The sequence below is a fragment of the Schistocerca piceifrons genome, chromosome 5 (genome assembly GCF_021461385.2).
Source record: "Schistocerca piceifrons isolate TAMUIC-IGC-003096 chromosome 5, iqSchPice1.1, whole genome shotgun sequence".
Taxonomy (NCBI): Eukaryota; Metazoa; Arthropoda; class Insecta; order Orthoptera; family Acrididae; genus Schistocerca; species Schistocerca piceifrons.
Genome location: NC_060142.1, coordinates 110,357,796 through 110,376,464, shown reverse-complemented (window position 1 = coordinate 110,376,464; position 18,669 = coordinate 110,357,796).

The window sequence follows — 18,669 nt, the reverse complement described above, 5'->3', positions numbered from 1 at the left end:
TTAATGGAGTTTATTTTTCAGGTACCATATTTCCACTTAGGTACGTACTTTAGACGTAATTTGCTGCTGGCGATTACGTGATTCATACTTTGTGTTAACTGATTTTGACAATGATTGATTAATGAACAGGGTTGTTACTTATGTATATTATGCATCGCTTGGCTGCACTGCTTTATCACTGATGTCACATTTTTTGTTATTATGTGCCTGCTGTGCTTATTTATTTAAATTGTCACCTGATTAGTTGTGCTGATATGGTTATGTATGTAAGTTATACTTTGTGATTTATCTGCTTGCACCTTCATGTTTACTTATTAAGATTACATATGAACATTTATTTGCTTATGCTGATATGATGACCTGTTTATTATGCAAGATATATATTTGCTGCTTTGCATATGGATTGCATATTTACACATTTCTGTTTTGTTGTCATAACTACTCTTTAATTTGGTATATAGGAATGCTGATATACGGTGTACGAACATGGAGTTTAGGTCACACTATGGTGTTAATTATAGATTGTTCACTTGGCAGAGCCAGCCTCGTTATAGGAATTGTGCTATATCCACTTGTAAACATTCTGTTCTCTACTGGTATATTTACTCGCTATTGCATGTTTTGCTTACGCTCAGTGCCTTATATTTTAAGATAAGAAAATGAACTGCTATAATTCTACGAACGACATTGGTACAAGAAACTTCATTGAAGTCACATGAGCTGGAGGTTTTATGGAAGCTGTATAAATTTATGCTAATAGGAAGGAAGCTAACGACATGACATACCAAACTAGCTTTAGACCATTGACAGTTATTACACTGCATTCTTCGTGAGCAATAGAAATAGCAAGTGACACTTGACACAAGAAATACTCCACATGTTTGCTTCTGTTTTGCCATGATTCTTGAAGTGGTGTACACACTGTGAAATATTACGATCATTCACACTCCGTACTCGTACTTACTTACTGAAAGTTATTCAAACTAAAGGCTGTTAGAGGTCATGTATGCATTTCTTTTATTTAATGATGTACAAGGTAACCAAAATGTATTTAATAATTCATAAAGAGTAGAAGATTTGGGTCAGATGGATTACACTGAGGTTGTATGTGAACATTGTGTCTTCGGATTGTATGATATGATGAATTGAAGTTTGCACTAGGGTTTTATCTGTACTTGTTCGAGGAGACTGACTAGAGGAAAGAGTTGTTATGGAAGTGAAATGATATTGGTGATAAGGTTTATATGTATCGACATATTGAAGAGGTATTATTGAGGTATTGAGATTGTGTGAAGTTGATGATCATTGGAATTTTGGTGGACAAGAGGTAAGGTAAATGATATTGATGATAAGGTTTATATGTATCGACGTAAGAGGTATTATTGAAGTATTAAGATTATGTGATGCTGATGATTATTGGAGTTTTGGTGGATAAGAGGTAAAGTAAGTGAGGAGCATATGTTTTTTTTTGGTTTATATGGAACAAGGAGGATGAAGATGGCATACTAGAACACTCAAGTGGAAGGAAGATTGTCTACACACACACATTGTTAAATCAATAAGCATTATATACTTTTTTTGGAGAGAGGAAGTACTTGCATATCCTGGCACACTGACAGTTGTTCAGCGAATGTACATTTGATTTGGCCTGACAAACATTGATCTTGAAATGATAACTATGATGCTGACTAACTATTATTGACTGTTATACACTGCTGCCACTACTACTTGATACATATGTTGAACATCAAATTTTTGACAGAATTGCATTTACACAGTTAACACTATTCAATTAGAAAGATGAGTGAGTGTGTTTTGTGTGTTTTCCTTTCCTAATCCCAAATAATTGGTACCGACCTACCTCCTAAATATTATTTTACTTGTTTGTTGTGGCTTACACTGACACCCATAAATATTATAGGTTTACTGATGTTTGTGTATTTGTAATAGTTAATATGACAATTATCTGATATCATTTATGTGTTTATTATAATTTGCATGTTTAGTGTAAGAGCATTGATAATAATTTTGTAAAAGCAATTGTGTGTGCCATCAAACTGTTGTTCGTGCTTACACATATTAACATTGATGGGTGCCATTTGGAAATGTTTAATCTCTGCTGATAAACTGATGAACTGTCTGATTAGTGATAGTGAATATTATGGACTGTTGCTGTCTGCACCTGTTCAACATTGCTGGGTGCCACTGATGGAACTGCTTCTACTGAGATAATGTCACATGTTGTGTCTGCACCCAATCAACATTGATGGGTGCCACTGATGGAACTGCTTCTACTGAGATAATGTCACTTGTTGGTGTCTGCACCTGTTCAACATTGATGGGTGCCACTGATGGAACTGCTTCTACTGAAATGATGTCACTTGTTCAACATTGCTGGGTGCCACTGATGGAACTGCTTCTACTGAGATGATGTCACTTGTTGGTGTCTGCACCTGTTCAACATTGCTGGGTGCCACTGATGGAACTGCTTCTACTGAAATAATGTTACTGCACCTGTTCAACATTGCTGGGTGCCACTGATGGACCTGCTTCTACTGAGATAATGTCACTTGTTGCTGTCTGCACCTGTTCAACATTGCTGGATGCCACTGATGGAACTGCAGCTACTGAAATAATGTCACTTGTTGGTGTCTGCACCTGCTCGCCATTGCTGGGTGCTACTGTTGGAGCTGTTTAAATACTGCTGATGAAATGTTATGAGACTGCTATTTGCACCTGTTGACCATTGCTGGGTGCTACTGTTGGAACTGTCAACTACTCTGAGGAGTGCTACTTGTTTATTGAACCATTGAAAAGATTTTATGTGAATATTTGTATAATCTGATTTTTTGTGTATTTGCTGTTTATGAGATGTTATGAGACTCTTACCTACACCTATTCGTTATTGCTGGTGCCACTGATTGAATGATACTTGTGTAAACTATTATGTAACATCACATGTATGCAAGCTTTTGTATTCCTTACTGTATTTTATATATTAGGTTATTGAAGGGGCAGTGCAAAGCCAAAGTTTATTTAGTTATGTGATATTTACTTTTTAATATTAACTTTTATTTTGTCTGTATTTTTGTGGACGAATTTGGTGGTATTTTCACCACCAATGCTGGCAAAAATACCATCGAATGCTAGCCTGTGGAGGAGGAGCATATGAAAGGTGGCTACAGTGACTCACAGCGCCAGAGATTGCGCCAAAGAGTATTTTTCCGCCGCCTCCACTGGGGCAGTAGTAGTTCTGAAGTTGCCGTGAGCAGTGCTTGTTGAGAGGATGTCGATAGCAATACTAGTTGAGGGCATGTCGTGTGCAGTTGTTCTGTTGGACGAGACAGCAGATGCTGTTCGATTGCGGATGTTGTAATGATCACAGTGTATTTTTCGTCAATATAGATGAAGGTAAAAAAAATTTATTTCAAATTTCCTAAATAACAATGCGTCTTGGTCACAGGTTCAGTCAACAAAGCATCTGGCTTATGTTCATGTATTAGACTGTAATTCTGGTTTCGATGTGCAATTATAGTATTCTGGTTTTTTAATTACTTCTTTGTAAATGGTGTTTAAAATATCTTGTCGTATTGAGGAAGAACCGTGCCAGATGTGTACGTTGAATCACACTTCCACACACAGAACAGTTACACTTATGTTTTGTTGTTTCGGACCTTTTATAGTTGCTGGGGACTTAATTAATCAGTTGTGTTAACGGAAATTTCCTTTCACTCTTTATTGTTTTTCTATGCAGTCAGATTGCGTACTAATACTACTCAGGGCCAACCGGCTACGAGACTTCGTAACCGGACATTCAGCTACTAAAAATATTTGCATTATACATAATTAAGCTCCCATGCACTATGCAACCCAAATTGCATGAAAATGTAATCACATGTCTGTTCTAGTATAATAAATTCGTCCAATGAATACCCGTTCATCACCTGCATTTCTTCTTGGTGTAGCAATTTTAATGGCCAGTAGTGTACAAATGTTATGTAGAGTGGTGTTTGTAGTATAGACGGCGGGTCTTGGAAATTTTTGCAAGACGGCGAACAACCTATGTAAGGCGTCGGGTGCTAGAATCTGACAAGGTAATTCGTGAGGTCTTATAACATGTGTTGTCAGAAGCATGAAGAGTATATACGACTCGATTTAAATGCACTGAAAATACGTATTCAGTAGCTGAAATACAGATCTGCAACAAAAGTACAGAATAGATTTGTGGCTTATTGCTAAAACCCTTTTCCTCTCTTGAAACTTGCTACAGTCGCTGTGCACATCACATCGGTTCCAATGGAATCAAACTTGATCATATTTATTTTTGTGTGGTTGCGTCAAGGATCGCGCGAACATTTTTTGACATCCTGTACCTTGTAGCTGACTGCCTCGACAACCTACAATATGACAACAATTCGCATTCGATAGGACATTCCTCAACAGACAGTTTCAGCAGCCTGTGAACTGAACATATTAAATACGACCTGAAATGATGTATATCTTGACGGTTACCCTGACAGATATTGTTACGTACGAATTTTGGAGTGAGTGCAGTATAAAGAGTAATCAAAACAATTTTGATCATCACCCAGAAAAAATAAAGATACTTAATTAATTTTTGTTTACCGAAGGCATACGCCTGAAGACTTGGGACACATTAAAATTCCTGCACCACAGTACCGTACCACGCAAACAGAGCACATAAAAACAAAATGACCACAACTCGTTGAAAAACTTGTGTATCGTTCAGTTATTCCTTTTCGGCGTTTAAAGTGGAGCAAAGCTTCAATAGTCCATGCTGGCTGGTTGAAGTACACTCTAAGAAGCGCCACGAGGGAATTATCCGAATGGGACGGATATCAGTACATGTGATGTACATGTACAGACTAACAGATTATTGCAATTCCACAAAAATTGGATGGTTTATTCAAGAGAAAGGGCTTAACAAATTGAGCGAGTCAGTACCGCACTGGTTAACCCCCGTTCTTATGTAAGCAGTTATTCGGTTTATCATTGATTGACAGAGTTGTTAGATGTCCTCCTCAGGGATACCATGCCAATTCTGTCCATTTGGCGTGTTAGATCGTCAAAATCGCCAGATGGTTGGAGGGTTCTGCCCACAACGCTCTGAAAGTTCTCACTTGGGGAGAGATCTGGCGACGTTGTTGGCCACGGTAGGCAAAGCACGAAGACAAGCAGTAGAAACTCTCGCAGTGTGTGGGTGCGCATTGTTGTTGTTGTGGTCTTCAGTCCTGAGACTGGTTTGATGCAGCTCTCCATGCTAATCTATCCTGTGCAAGCTTCTTCATCTCCCAGTACCTACTGCAACCTACAACCTTCTGAATCTGCTTAGTATATTCATCTCTTGGTCTCCCTCTACGATTTTTACCCTCCACGCTGCCCTCCAATACTTAATTGGTGATTCCTTGATGCCTTAGAACATGTCCTGCCAACCGATCCCTTCTTCTAGTCAAGTTGTGCCACAAACTCCTCTTCTCCCCATTTCTATTCAATACCTCCTCATTAGTTATGTGATCTACCTATCTAATCTTCAGCATTCTTCTGTAGCACCACATTTCGAAAGCTTTCATTCTCTTCTTGTCCAAACTATTTATCGTTCATGTTTCACTTCCATACATGGGTACTCTCCACACAAATACTTTCAGAAATGACTTCCTGACACTTAAATCTATACTCGATATTAACAAATTTATCTTCTTCAGAAACGCTTTCCTTGCCATTGCCAGTCTACATTTTATATCCTCTCTACTTCGACCATCATCAGTTATTTTGCTCCCCAAATAGCAAAACTCCTTTACTACTGTAAGTGTATCATTCCTAATCTCATTCCCTCCCCATCACCCGACTTAATTCCACTACATTCCATTATCCTTGATGTTCATCTTGTATCCTCCTCTCAAGACACTGTCCACTCCGTTCAACTGCTCTTCCAAGTCCTTTGCTGTCTCTGACCGAATCACAATGTCAACGGCGAACCTCAAAGTTTTTATTTCTGCTCCATGGATTTTAATACCTACTCCTAATTTTTCTTTTGTTTTCATTACTGCTTGCTCAATATACAGATTGAATAACATTGGGGAGAAGCTACAACCCTGTCCCACTCCCTTCCCAACCACTGCTTCTCTTTTATGTCCCTCAACTCTTATAACTGCCATCTGGTTTCTGTACAAATTGTAAATATCCTGCTGCTCCCTGTATTTTACCCCTGCCACCTTCAGAATTCGAAAGAGAGTATTCCATTCAACATAGTCCAAACCTTTCTCTAAGTCTACAAATGCTAGAAACGTAGGTTTGCCTTTCCTTAATCTTTCTTATATAGATATGTTAGACATTTCAGGATTTAAGCTAGCTTCCTACTTCTGCAGAGTAGATATGGATGGAGGAGGAGTTGCCACATTTATCAAAAACTGCCATAAATTCAAGAACATTGACATTGATAAATTCTGTTTAGAGCAGCATCTAGAAGCATGTGCAACAGAAGTAGAGTTCCATAACAGATACTATATAATAATAACTATTTACCGAGCACCTGCAGGAAATTATAATGTATTCTTAGGTCATCTAGAAGCTCTTTTGGGTTATTTAACAGGAAGAAACAAAGAAATTTTGATTGCTGGTGACTTTAATACAGATTTTCTAATACAATCTTCCAGTAAACTTTCACTGCCATTAGTAATGTTGTCTTTCAATCTAACTCACACGGTAAACTTTCCAACTAGGATCACTAAATCCTCAAGGACTGCCATTGATAACATTTTTATAGACAAATCAAAGGAACAAAATCATATCATAAAACCTGTTATAAATGGCCTATCAGATCATGACATGCAGTTCCTTGTTTTAGATGTAAATTCTAAGCAGATTATCAAGACTGCTAAATCTGAGTACAGGAGAGTAGTCAATCAACCAATAATTGAGTGTTTTAGAAAACTGCTCAAAGATATGAACTATAAAGATGTTTATAGTGCTCATGACATGAATGAAAAATATAACACATTCATGAACAATGTCAGTACCATGTTTGAAAACTGTTTTCCTCTAAAAGTTACTCAAATTAAACAGAAGTCTATAATAAAACCACGGATTACACAAGGAATAAAGATTTCCTGTAAGACAAAAAGGAAAATGTATCTGTCGACCAAGAATAGCTCCAATGCTGATGATTTAGCTAAATACAAGGAATACTGTAAAACATTAAAAAAAGTAATTCAGATGTCTAAACAAACGCACTACGACAAGAAGATAGCAATGTCAGGGAACAAAATAAAAACAGTATGGGATATAGTGAAAGAGCAGACTGGTAGAACCAGAAAGGAACAGGAGTAAATAGCACTAAGGGTAGATGACACATTAGTAACTGATGGGCATAGTGTGGCAAATCTATTTAACAAGTACTTTATATCTGTTACTGATAGAATGGGACTTTCAGGATCAGTAAATAATGCCCTTGAATATCTGAAACTAGCCTTCACAAATAGCTTCAAGTACATGAATATATCACTCACTTCACCAAAAGAAATAACTTCCACAATAAAATCTTTAAAAACAAAGTATTCTAGTGGGTATGATGAAATATCAACAAAGTCAATTAAGGCATGTTCTTGTGAGTTTAGTACAATTCTAAGTTACTTGTGTAACCAGTCAATTATAACTGGGACATTTCCTGATTGGCTAAAATATGCAGATGTTAAGCCTCTATTCAAGAAAGGGGATAAAGAGATACCATCAAACTACAGACCGATTTCACTTTTGCCAGCATTCTCAAAAATTTTAGAAAAAGTAATGTACAGGCGGCTGCTCAACCATCTGACCACAAATAACATATTATCAAGAACACAGTTTGGATTTCTGAAGGGTTCTGATATCGAGAAGGCTATTTACACCTACAGTGAAAATGTACTTAATTCATTAAATAACAAATTACAAGCAGCAGGTATTTTCTGTGATTTGTCAAAGGCATTTGATTGTGTGAACCACAAGATCCTTTTAAGTTAATTAGAATTCTATGGTGTCACGGGCAGTGCTGCAAAATGGTTCAAGTCACACCTCACTAACAGGAAACAAAGGGTGTCAGTGCAAGGGACTAGTGAATTAAGTCATCAGTCATCATCAGAATGGGAAGAAATTACATGTGGTGTCCCACAAGGATCCATCTTAAGGCCATTGCTTTTTCTAGTGTACAGTAATGATCTCTCATCAGTTACACTGCCAGAAGCAGAGTTCGTTTTGTTTGCAGATGACACAAGTATTGCAATAAATAGTATTTCAAATGTAGTTCTAGAAAGATCTGCTAATGATATTTTCATGGATATTAATAAAGGGTTTAAAGCCAACTCACTGACATTAAACTTCGAAAAGACTCACTATATGCAATTCAGAACCTGCAAGAGGTTTCCACCCAGCATATGCATAAAATACGAAGAAGAGCAGATAGAAGAGGTTGACAGTCTTAAATTCCTGGGATTACAACTTGATAATAAATTCAGTTGAGAAGTGCACACCACAGAACTGCAGAAATACCTTAACAAATCTGTATTTGCAATTCGAGTGTTAGCAGACATAGGCGACATAAAAATAAAAAAGCTTGCATACTTTGTCTACTTTCATTACATAATGTCATATGGTATAATATTTTGGGGTAACTCTTCAAGTCAAACAAAAGTTTTCAGAATCCAAAAGCGTGTAATACGTATTATTTGTGGAGTAAATTGACGGACATCCTGTAGAAACCTCTTCAAAGAACTGGGTATACTAACTACTGCCTCTCAGTATATTTACTCATTAATGAAATTTGTCCTAAATAATATATCTCTTTTTACAACAAACAGCTCAGTTCATACATACAATACCAGGAACAAAAATGATCTGCACAAGGACTTAAAAGCACTTACTTTAGTTCAAAAAGGGGTCCACTACTCAGGAACACTCATCTTCAATAATTTGCCAGTAAACATAAAAAATTTAATTACAAATAAAGATCAGTTTAAAAGAAGCCTGAAAGACTTACTAGTGGCCAACTCCTTCTACTCCATTGACGAATTTTTTAATAGAAACAGATGATGTATTGTATATATTCATACTATTAGTATTGTTATTTCAGCTTAAAAAAAAATAAATTGACATATTCCACATCCACGAGGATCTCCTCAGCATGGATCTATGGAACGAAAAACTAATCTAATCTAAGATAAGTCGTAGGGTCAGTATTGCCTCACGTGTTCCAATATTTCTACAGAACGCAAACTGATCTTCCCCAAGGTCGGCTTCTACCTGTTTTTCCATTCGTCTGTAAATAATTCGTGTTAGTTTTTTGCAGCCCTGACTTATTAAACTGATAATTCGGTAATTTTCACATCTGTCAACACCTGCTTTCTTTGGGATTGGAATTATTACATTCTTCTTGAAGTCTGAGGGTATTTCGCCTGTCTCATACATCTTGCTCACCAGATGGTAGAGTTTTGAAAGGACTGGCTCTCCCAAGGCCGTCAGTAGTTCTAATGGAATGTTGTCTACTCCTGGGGCCTTGTTTCGACTAAGGTCTTTCAGTGCTCTGTCAAACTCTTCACGCAGTATCATATCTCCCACTTCATCTTCACCTACATCCTCTTCCATTCCCATATAACTGCCCTCAAGTACATCGCCCTTGGTGGTGGGCATTATCTCGTTGATTTGTAAGATCAGGATGGCTTGCCATGAAAGGCAGCAAAACGGCTCGTAGAAAGTCGTCAACGCACCGCCGTGCAGTAAGGATGCCGCAGATGACGAACAAAGGTGTCCTGCTAAGAAATGAAGTGATACTCCAGACCATTACTCCTGACTGTTGGGCGGTAAGGCGGGGGAAAGTCCGGTCGGCATCTCGCCACTGTCTGCGACATGTCTTCGACCTGAAAACTCATTGACAGGAGTAGGATTGTCTTCAGTGATGAGTCCCCCATCGAACTGAGCCCCGATGACCAGCGAAGACGTGTCTGGAGACAGCTGTGGAATATCAACCTGTCTCCCGCCACACTTAGACACTGGAATCGCATTCGGGAGGACGACGGTTCAATCCCGCGTCCGGTCATCCTGATTTTGGTTTTCCGTGATTTCCCTAAATCGCTCCAGGCAAGTTCCTCTGAAAGGGCACGGCCAAATTCCTTCCCCATCCTTCCCTAATCCGATGAGACCGATGACCTCGCTGTCTAGTCTCCTTCCTCAAATAACCCAACCCAACCCGCCACACGACCTAAAACCAGGACAGCTTTGGCTCTCATCCGCGGCACCCTTACAGCATAGCTGTACGTAAACGGTATTCTATTCCCCCCCTTTTGTTGTCCTTCGTGGCATGTCATCCTGGGCCTGTCCGCCCCGATAGCTGAGTAGTCAGCGTGACGGATTGCCGTCCCACGGGCGCGGCTGGGTCGGGGAATTTTCTCCGCTCAGGGACTGGGTGTTGTGTTGTCTTCATCATCATTCCATCCCCATACGGCGCGCTGGTCGGCCAATGTGGCGTCGAATGTAATAAGACCTGCACCACGGCGGCCGGACCTGCCTCGTAAGGGGCCTCCCGGCCAATGACGCCAAACGCTCATTTCCATTCTGGGCCTTTCTTTTCACCAAGACAACGCCCGCCAGCAGCCGAAAAGAGTTTCTACTGCTTGTCTTCGTCCTTGCCAAACCCTACGTTGGTCAGCTAGGTCGCTAGAATCCATCACAATAGAGAACGATAGGAGCAGTACGGGCAGCACCCTTCAACCATCTCAGAAGTTTTACGATCTAACGCGCGATTTGACAGAATTTGAAACGATATCCCACAGCAACAACTGTATCAATCAATGACAAGCGGAATAACTGCTTACATACGGGCCACAGACGGACCAACGCGTTACTGACTTCTCAATTCGTGAAGCTCTTTCTCTTGAATAAATCATTCAGTTTTTCTGAAATTGTAATCATTTGTTTTTCAACACATTTACATGTACATCACCGATGTCAGTCTCATTCGGACAATTCCTCCGGGTTGCGTCTCCCATCCCCTTTCCCCTCCCCCCTCCCCCCACACATACACACAAAAGTTGTAGAAGCATGTATATTTTTAGATGACCCAGTTGTCAAAAGTCACAGATAACTTTCGGAGAATAAAGTGACACGAAAACTACGAACCTCGAATATGCCAAGTAATTTCAGAATTTGCACGTTACGTTTAACACCAGTGGTTTGTGTGAAGTTCTGACCACGTGGACAGGCTTGCGGTCTGACTGTCATCTTTCCAGCCAGGTAGAGCGCACATTCATAGGCTGACCCCTCCTGCCGTCAAAGACTAGGCCGACACGGCTTTTGAGACAATAGGCCGAACTGGTAAAAAGCGGGAGGTTGAGTAGGGCAAGATAGAAAGGGAACGACATTCCAGTAAGTAAGCGGCAGAAAGTCAGACGTCTCGATCATAGGTACGGCCGGCCGGACTGGCCGAGCGCTTCTAGGCGCTACAGTCGGGAACCGCGCGACCACTACGGTCGCAGGTTCGAATCCTGCCTCGGGCATGGATGTGTGTGCTGTCCTTAGGTTAGTTAGATTTAAGTAGTTCTAAGTTCTAGGGGACTTATGACCTCAGATGTTAAGTCCCATAGTGCTCAGAGCCATTTGAACCATTTGAACGTAGGTACAAACAGTTGAAATAAACAATATTCCCCTCAATAACACGCTCGTGTTGTCATAGTGCGGCGGGGCGGGTTCCTCCCTCAATACCCCTTAAAACATCGGGAATCCGTACCACCTCTTATCCTAAATGGAACAAATATTAACTTCTCGCCCTCAGCAAAGAGTTTGGGAGTAATAATAGATGAAAATCTAAATTGGACAGAGCACGTAACTGCAGTGTGCAAAAAAGCATCAGCATCCCTTCATGTCCTACAAAAATATAAAAAACTCTTCCCTTTCGATCTGAAAAAGAAATTAGTACAAACGCTTATACTCCCAATCATTGACTACAGCGATATTATCCTACAAGGCCTCTCTCACGAAAATTCCCGACGTCTAGAACTGGTCACGAATGCCTGCGTCCGATATATCTGTGACGTTCGACTTTTTGATCACATTTCACCAGCATATGCAAAATTGTCCTGGCTGTGTGCAGACAAACGCAGAGCTTTCCATACACTCTGTCTCATCTACTGCCTTATAAATGTACACTGTCCCTCATACTCTCCTCGTCCCTAACACTCATGTCAGAACAACATGACAGAAACACACGTTCCCATCATAATAAAATCCTCTCCGTTCCACTGCATCGCTCAGTCACCTTCTCCAAGTCCTTTACATTAGCGGGAACCCGACTCTGGAATAACCTCCCTCGTTATGTTAGAGAACTTAAAAACATGACCGGCTTCAAAAAACACTTAATGACGTATCTACTTAAGCAACAGTAATGCCTTCCTCTGTACATGAGTGCACTTCACCTCATTACTTCCCTCTCACCCCCTCCTTAAACCTCCCTTACCCAAAACTCGCTATACTAGTAAACATCTACTTTACACACTAAAATATTAATGTACATCTGCACAAACCTTCATTACTATTGCCAATCTTTCTCATGTTTGTCATTATTATTTGATTTTTTTACTGTTATTATTATTGCTTTCACCATAATCTGTATGTATAGCACCTGATGTAAAAATACTGCCAGCATTTACTTTATTAGGTCTTAGTCATGTTTATCATTATTATTTGATTTTTTGTTTTACTGTTATTATTATTGCTTTTATCATAATCTGTATGCATAGCAACTGTTGTAAAAATACTTCCGCATTTACTTTATTAGGTCTTAGTCACTACTCTTTATTCATATTGTCACTAGAGTAAGCTAATTTTCTCATTTAAACTTTGTTCATGATGTAACTCTGATGTTTGAAATGCTGCATGTGTGGAACACTGGTCCGATGTAAGAGAGGGCCTGATGGCTCTAATCTGATCAGGTTAAATAAATAAATAAATAAAATAAATAAACAATCAGTCCATCTACCTGGATAGCTTTCAGGTTGTCTGCCCCTTCACTCCGCCATGGTAAACACTGGTTTAGCCGATAAAAGCAGTGTTGACGAAAAGTCAGCTAAATGCTACGGCACAAAGGCCACATAATTCCAGTCCATGGGTAGCATCTGGAAGTTAAACTACCGGCCATTCGGGATTCTTGCGTGACTCGTTTCAAAAGCGTCTAAAATTTCTTGTAAGCTGTTTTATTGTCTTTAAACACAGAAAATGGCTATCAAGTCCTTATTTAATATGCAATGTTACTGACTGTCTCTGCAACAAGTTCACGCCGCACGGGGTAGCCGCGTGGTCTGAGACGCATTGTCACGGTCCGTGCGGCTACCCCCGTCAGAGGTTCGAGTCCTGCCTCGGGCATCGTTGTGTGTGTCCATAGCTTAAATTAGTTTAAGTTAGGTTAAGTAGTGTGTAGGCTTAGGGACCGAAGAGCTCAGCAGTTTGGTCCCATAAGACCTTACCACAAATTTCCAGAAAAAACAAGTTAACACCCCGATGCAGCCATAAGATATAGTCCCACTCGATATTTTAGACATTATAAACACTGGCCCACGACTTCTCGCGAGTTAACACAGTTGGTCGTTCAGTAGTCTTCTTGTACACAAGTGCTCACCATAATGTCTCGTAATCTGCACGAAACACGCCACGCGGAGTTTATGTACTACTTGAAATGTTCATACACGAAATCTCCTAAAATAAATCACCCACAAGCTAAAACTTTCTTAAAATACTCAACACTGTTGTTGCTTTTCACTAACTACGCGTGAACCGTTAAAACACGCACATTTCTTCGTTTTAGCACAAATTTTATCAGCTCGATTTAACATGGGTGTTTACTAGAAGACACCTCCCGAGCGACTATATTGACTCATAGGTCTAGGGCACCAAGCCCTACTCAAACGTGCGGGAAATCCTGCGTTCCTATTGTCTGGTGAAATAAGCAGCCAATCAGATCATCTCGAGCACTTCTACATTCGCGGTGTAGCCAATCAGATTACCACAAGTAATTTAGAAATCTCTTAATTCCGAAACTAGATAAAATTTAATGAAAACAAAATACGATATCTTTCCACAAAATAAAATGCTAATAAATTTAATACCCAACGTCCCTTCTGGCTGCACTTCGCGAAATCAAGCTCTCTCAGGCATGCGACACAACTTCCTCTTTAAACAATTTTATCACACTTTCATCTACATAGTTTTAATAAATAAGACATTCTCACTCTATGTATGTCCTCTATTCACTCTTTCAGTCCCTCACAATGAAATAATAATTTTCCAATGTGCTGTTAATTACGTCAGAAATCTGTGGCAATGAAACCAAAGAGAATCCCAGAAAACTAGATTATATGAACCTATCCTCTTTGTTGTAGTTTGAATTAATGCTATAGATGAATACATTACTGCCCCTAACTCGGTTTCAAAATTTTGTATCTCCGAAAGTATTGGAGTTATTCATTTGAAATTTTATCAGTATGGTTCAGTTATCCATAGAATTTGGTACACTACGTAAGAGAAAGATCGACTAATAGTACTTCTTCAGATTCATAGAGAGTATGTGTAACGTACTGCATGCATCGTTACTCAAGTACACCTCTCGCCCGGCCCAGTAACCAGCGTCAGCTGAACGAACGTGAGAACCAACATCTCCTCTTCTCCCGGCTCCACGGCAAGCTACTGCGTTTTCAGTGAAAGGTGACAACTTGTAATAATTTGCTACGTCACACAATCTCAGTTGTTAGTGAAATACTAACAATTGTGAAACCACATCTCTATGCTGTATTGTCGAAGTTATTCCGTTATCCAACGTGTGAAAGTTTATTGCTACCATAGTTCTTAAATTAAATGCATGACTCCACTAGTTCTAAAAATTTCGGAAGTATCCTCATCAAAGGCTACATTTTTTCTGAATTACAATTTACTACTTATACTACCTATCGATATAAATAAATCGTTATTATTTTAAAAAATTGATATATGTAGTGACTGGAAAAAGTGAATCGTCGAGAAGGGAAGGAGGAAACAAAATGGGACTTCACTGGTTCAGAAGGCGTGTGCTAGTAAATTTAGTGAAAACAAACGCGAGTCAAATTTACAAAGAACTTGGGAGTATGAGGACAGTGATCAGTATGACACTGCACTCCCCCTGGCCTGGACACCTGAACTGATTCGGCCGGCGAGGGTGTCATAAGACGGTTGCATCCTCTACTAAGGTCAACTGACCTACGACTGCTGTAAATGGCCCTTGACGTCCTGCGTACTGGCAATGGTACAGAGTTGACGTCCTAATTGTTCTCGCAAATGTTCTACCGGGGACAGATCTGACGATCTTGCTTGCGATGGGAGTACCCTAACATCTCGCAGACGGTTCACAGAGACACGATGTCATGTGTGGATGAGCACTGTCCTGTCGAAATGTGGCCCCACGATTGACAGGTAATACGAGAAGACGCAGAATGTCCATGATGTATCATTGTGCTGTCACAGATCCCTCAAACACTACCTGCTGCGGCGTTAGGTCATAACATGATGCACCCCCACCCCATGACACCAGGAGTGTCACCTCCATCTCTCTCCAAAAGAAGAATGGGACCTCTGCCCAAGTCGACGCATAACTCGGCGATGATGGTCATTTGGGGTAGTGCCAAACTGCGACTAATACACATGCATTTGTATTCTGCTGTTGATGGCAGACTGTGCAAGGGTTGGTAGTTCGCCAGTCCAGCTGCCACTAGTCGTCCATGATGTACCATTGTGCTGTCAGGGGTCCCTCAAACACTACCTGCTGCGACGTTAAGTCGTAACTCAGCGGGAGTGGCATCTGTCTCTCCAAAAGAAGAATGGGACCTCTGCCCAAATCGACGCCATACTCGACGATGATGGTCATCTGGTGTAGTGCCAAACTGCGACTAATACACACGCATTTGTATTCTGGCGTTGATGGCAGTCTGTGTAAGGGTTGGTAGTTCCCCAGCCCAGCTGGTGCTAGTCGTCCATGATTTATTGTTGTACTGTCAGGACTCCCTCAAACATTACCTGCTGCGACGTTAAGTCATAACTCAGCAGGAGTGGCACCTCTATCTCTCTCCAACAGAAGAATGGGACCTCTGCCCGAGTCGACGCCATACTCGGTGATGATGGTCATCCGCAGCAGTGCCAAACTGCGACTAATACACGCGTATTTGTATTCTGGTGTTGATGGAAGTCTGTGAATGGGTTGGTAGTTCCCCTGTCCGGCTGCCGCTAGTCGTCCATAATGTATCATTATGCTGTCAGGGGTCCCTCAAACACAAGCAGCTGCGATGTTAAGTCATAACTCAGCAGGAGTGGCAACTCTATCTCTCTCCAAAAGAAGAATGGGGCCTCTATCCAAGTCGACGCCATACTTGGCGATGATGGTCATCTGTGTAGTGTCAAACTGCGACTAATACACAAGATATTGTATTCTGGTGTTGATGGCAGTATTCGCATGGGCTGGTGGTTCCTCAGTGCAGCTGCCGCTAGTCGCCGACTAATGGCGTGTGATGTCACACAGTGTTGCAGGGAGTCCATTACCTTTTCTCATATTGCAGGCGCAGATGTGAAGGCGTTATGATGGGCTTGGACCACTATACAGTGACCATCCCTTACAGTGACCAGACGTGGCCGACTGGAAGCTTGTCGACGAGTATGCCTGCCCTCGCGTTTCCATGGAGTCCAACTTTGGGCCATAAACACCCGAATGCGTCACAAATCTTCATACTGCGCTACTCGACCAGCCGGCCACAATGCAGACCCTTTCATACTCTTTCAGGTGTTGATACTCCTCCCACACGAGTACACGGCATCTCCACGTCCTTCACGACGATCACCCAGTTTCTGACACTATCCACGCTACGTTTATGCATTACCAGGTCTGGTAACAACACTAAACACGATCAACACTAACGCATTCTCGTGGCAATTCTACCTTTCATATAAAATTGCAACACTAACACTTACATGTTCTCCACCAAAGCGTGCGTGTGTGAAGTTACATGGACATACGGCCATGTCTTGTGGGTGGTTCACTTTTGTTTAGGCAGTTTTTTTATTGTTGTGTTTTTAAAATCGTTAGCTTTAGTGGTATGTTAAGAATGGGGCTGACGGCAACTTACATTGGAAGAGGGGGTGGTTCACTTTTGTTTAGGCAGTTTTTTTATTGTTGTGTTTTTAAAATCGTTAACTTTAGTGGTATGTTAAGAGTGGGGCTGACGGCAACTTACATTCGAAGAGGGGGAGGGCGGGGAAGACAGAGGCAGTAGATACTCTTCCCCCCACCCTCCCAGAAGCGAACTCTGAACCTGTATCTGACGGCTGCAATCTAGCATTACGTGACGTAGTGATTGGATAGCGTATATGCGACCAGTTTGGTCAAACAAGTCTCAATGACGAAGAACGAATTGGCAGACCATCTTTTTTCGCAAAACTGGGAAAAAGAAAAGCAGTGATGGCCGGGGTGCTAGGAGACTGGCGTATTACAGGCGTATTGCAGTCGTGGCAAGAGCCTAACACAGAAATCTCATGAGCAGTTCAGGAAGGCTGTAGAGACGAACATTAGTGGGAATCTGTCGAGTTTTTGCCCATCAAGATGGCCCAGCTCATCCTGCAACACTGAACAGGACACAGTAGTCACGTGTATTGTTTCTTTCTGTTATCAAATTTTTCCACTCCTCTGAATTTCCACTGACTCTGTTTTATCGGAATACCCGCCAGGTTAGCCGAGAACGCTAATGCGCAGCTTCCTGGACTGGGGTAAGCGTGCTGGCCCCGGATCGAATCCGTCCAGCGGATTAACGACGAGGACCGGTGTGCCGGCCAGCCTAGATGTGGTTTATAGGCGGTTTTCCACATCACCCTAGGTGAATACCAGGGTGGTCCCCGCGTTCCGTCTCAGTTACACGATTCGCAGACATCTGCAGTCGTTCACACTATTCCATGGACTGCACTAGACACAGACAGCTGGGGTACACTCACTCCATCCAGGGGGGTACAGGAAGGGCATCCGGCCACCACTTCACGTTAACCTGCCAAATTCGTACCTAACATTGCCGACCCTGCGACTGCAGGATAAAGGCACAAGCGAAAGAAATCGGAATGACGACGAAGTGATTTTCCAGGTAGAAGCGTTTCTGAACAGCGAAAATGCAGACTTCCACTCCGCCAAGTAATCTGTCGTTGAAATCATCTGTCGAATTGAATGGTGACTATGTAGAGAAAGCCTAACACCAAGTCTCTCAGTTACAATGTGGTTTGCTAGAGGTGGTACTTAAAACTTTTGACAACCTTCCATAGCAACATGACGACGTAGAATGTCACCTTGTAGTCGCAAATAACTTTTCCTCCATGCGGGCCAGATTTCGCTAGGTCCCAGCGATAGAACACGCTTTCTGGCTGGCTAGCTGGCAACAGCCCCGGGTCTCGGCTGTTGGATGGAATGTGCGATAAGGCGGCTGGTGTCAGGAACGCAGACGGGGTCACAGGGGCGCCCGCTTCTCGCTGTCTCCAGGCCGCCGACTCTGACCTCTGACGCAAAGACGAGAGGTGCGAACACGGTCAAACCCTTGGTCCTCTCATTTCCTAGAAATGGATGTTCTGTAACAGTGCCGT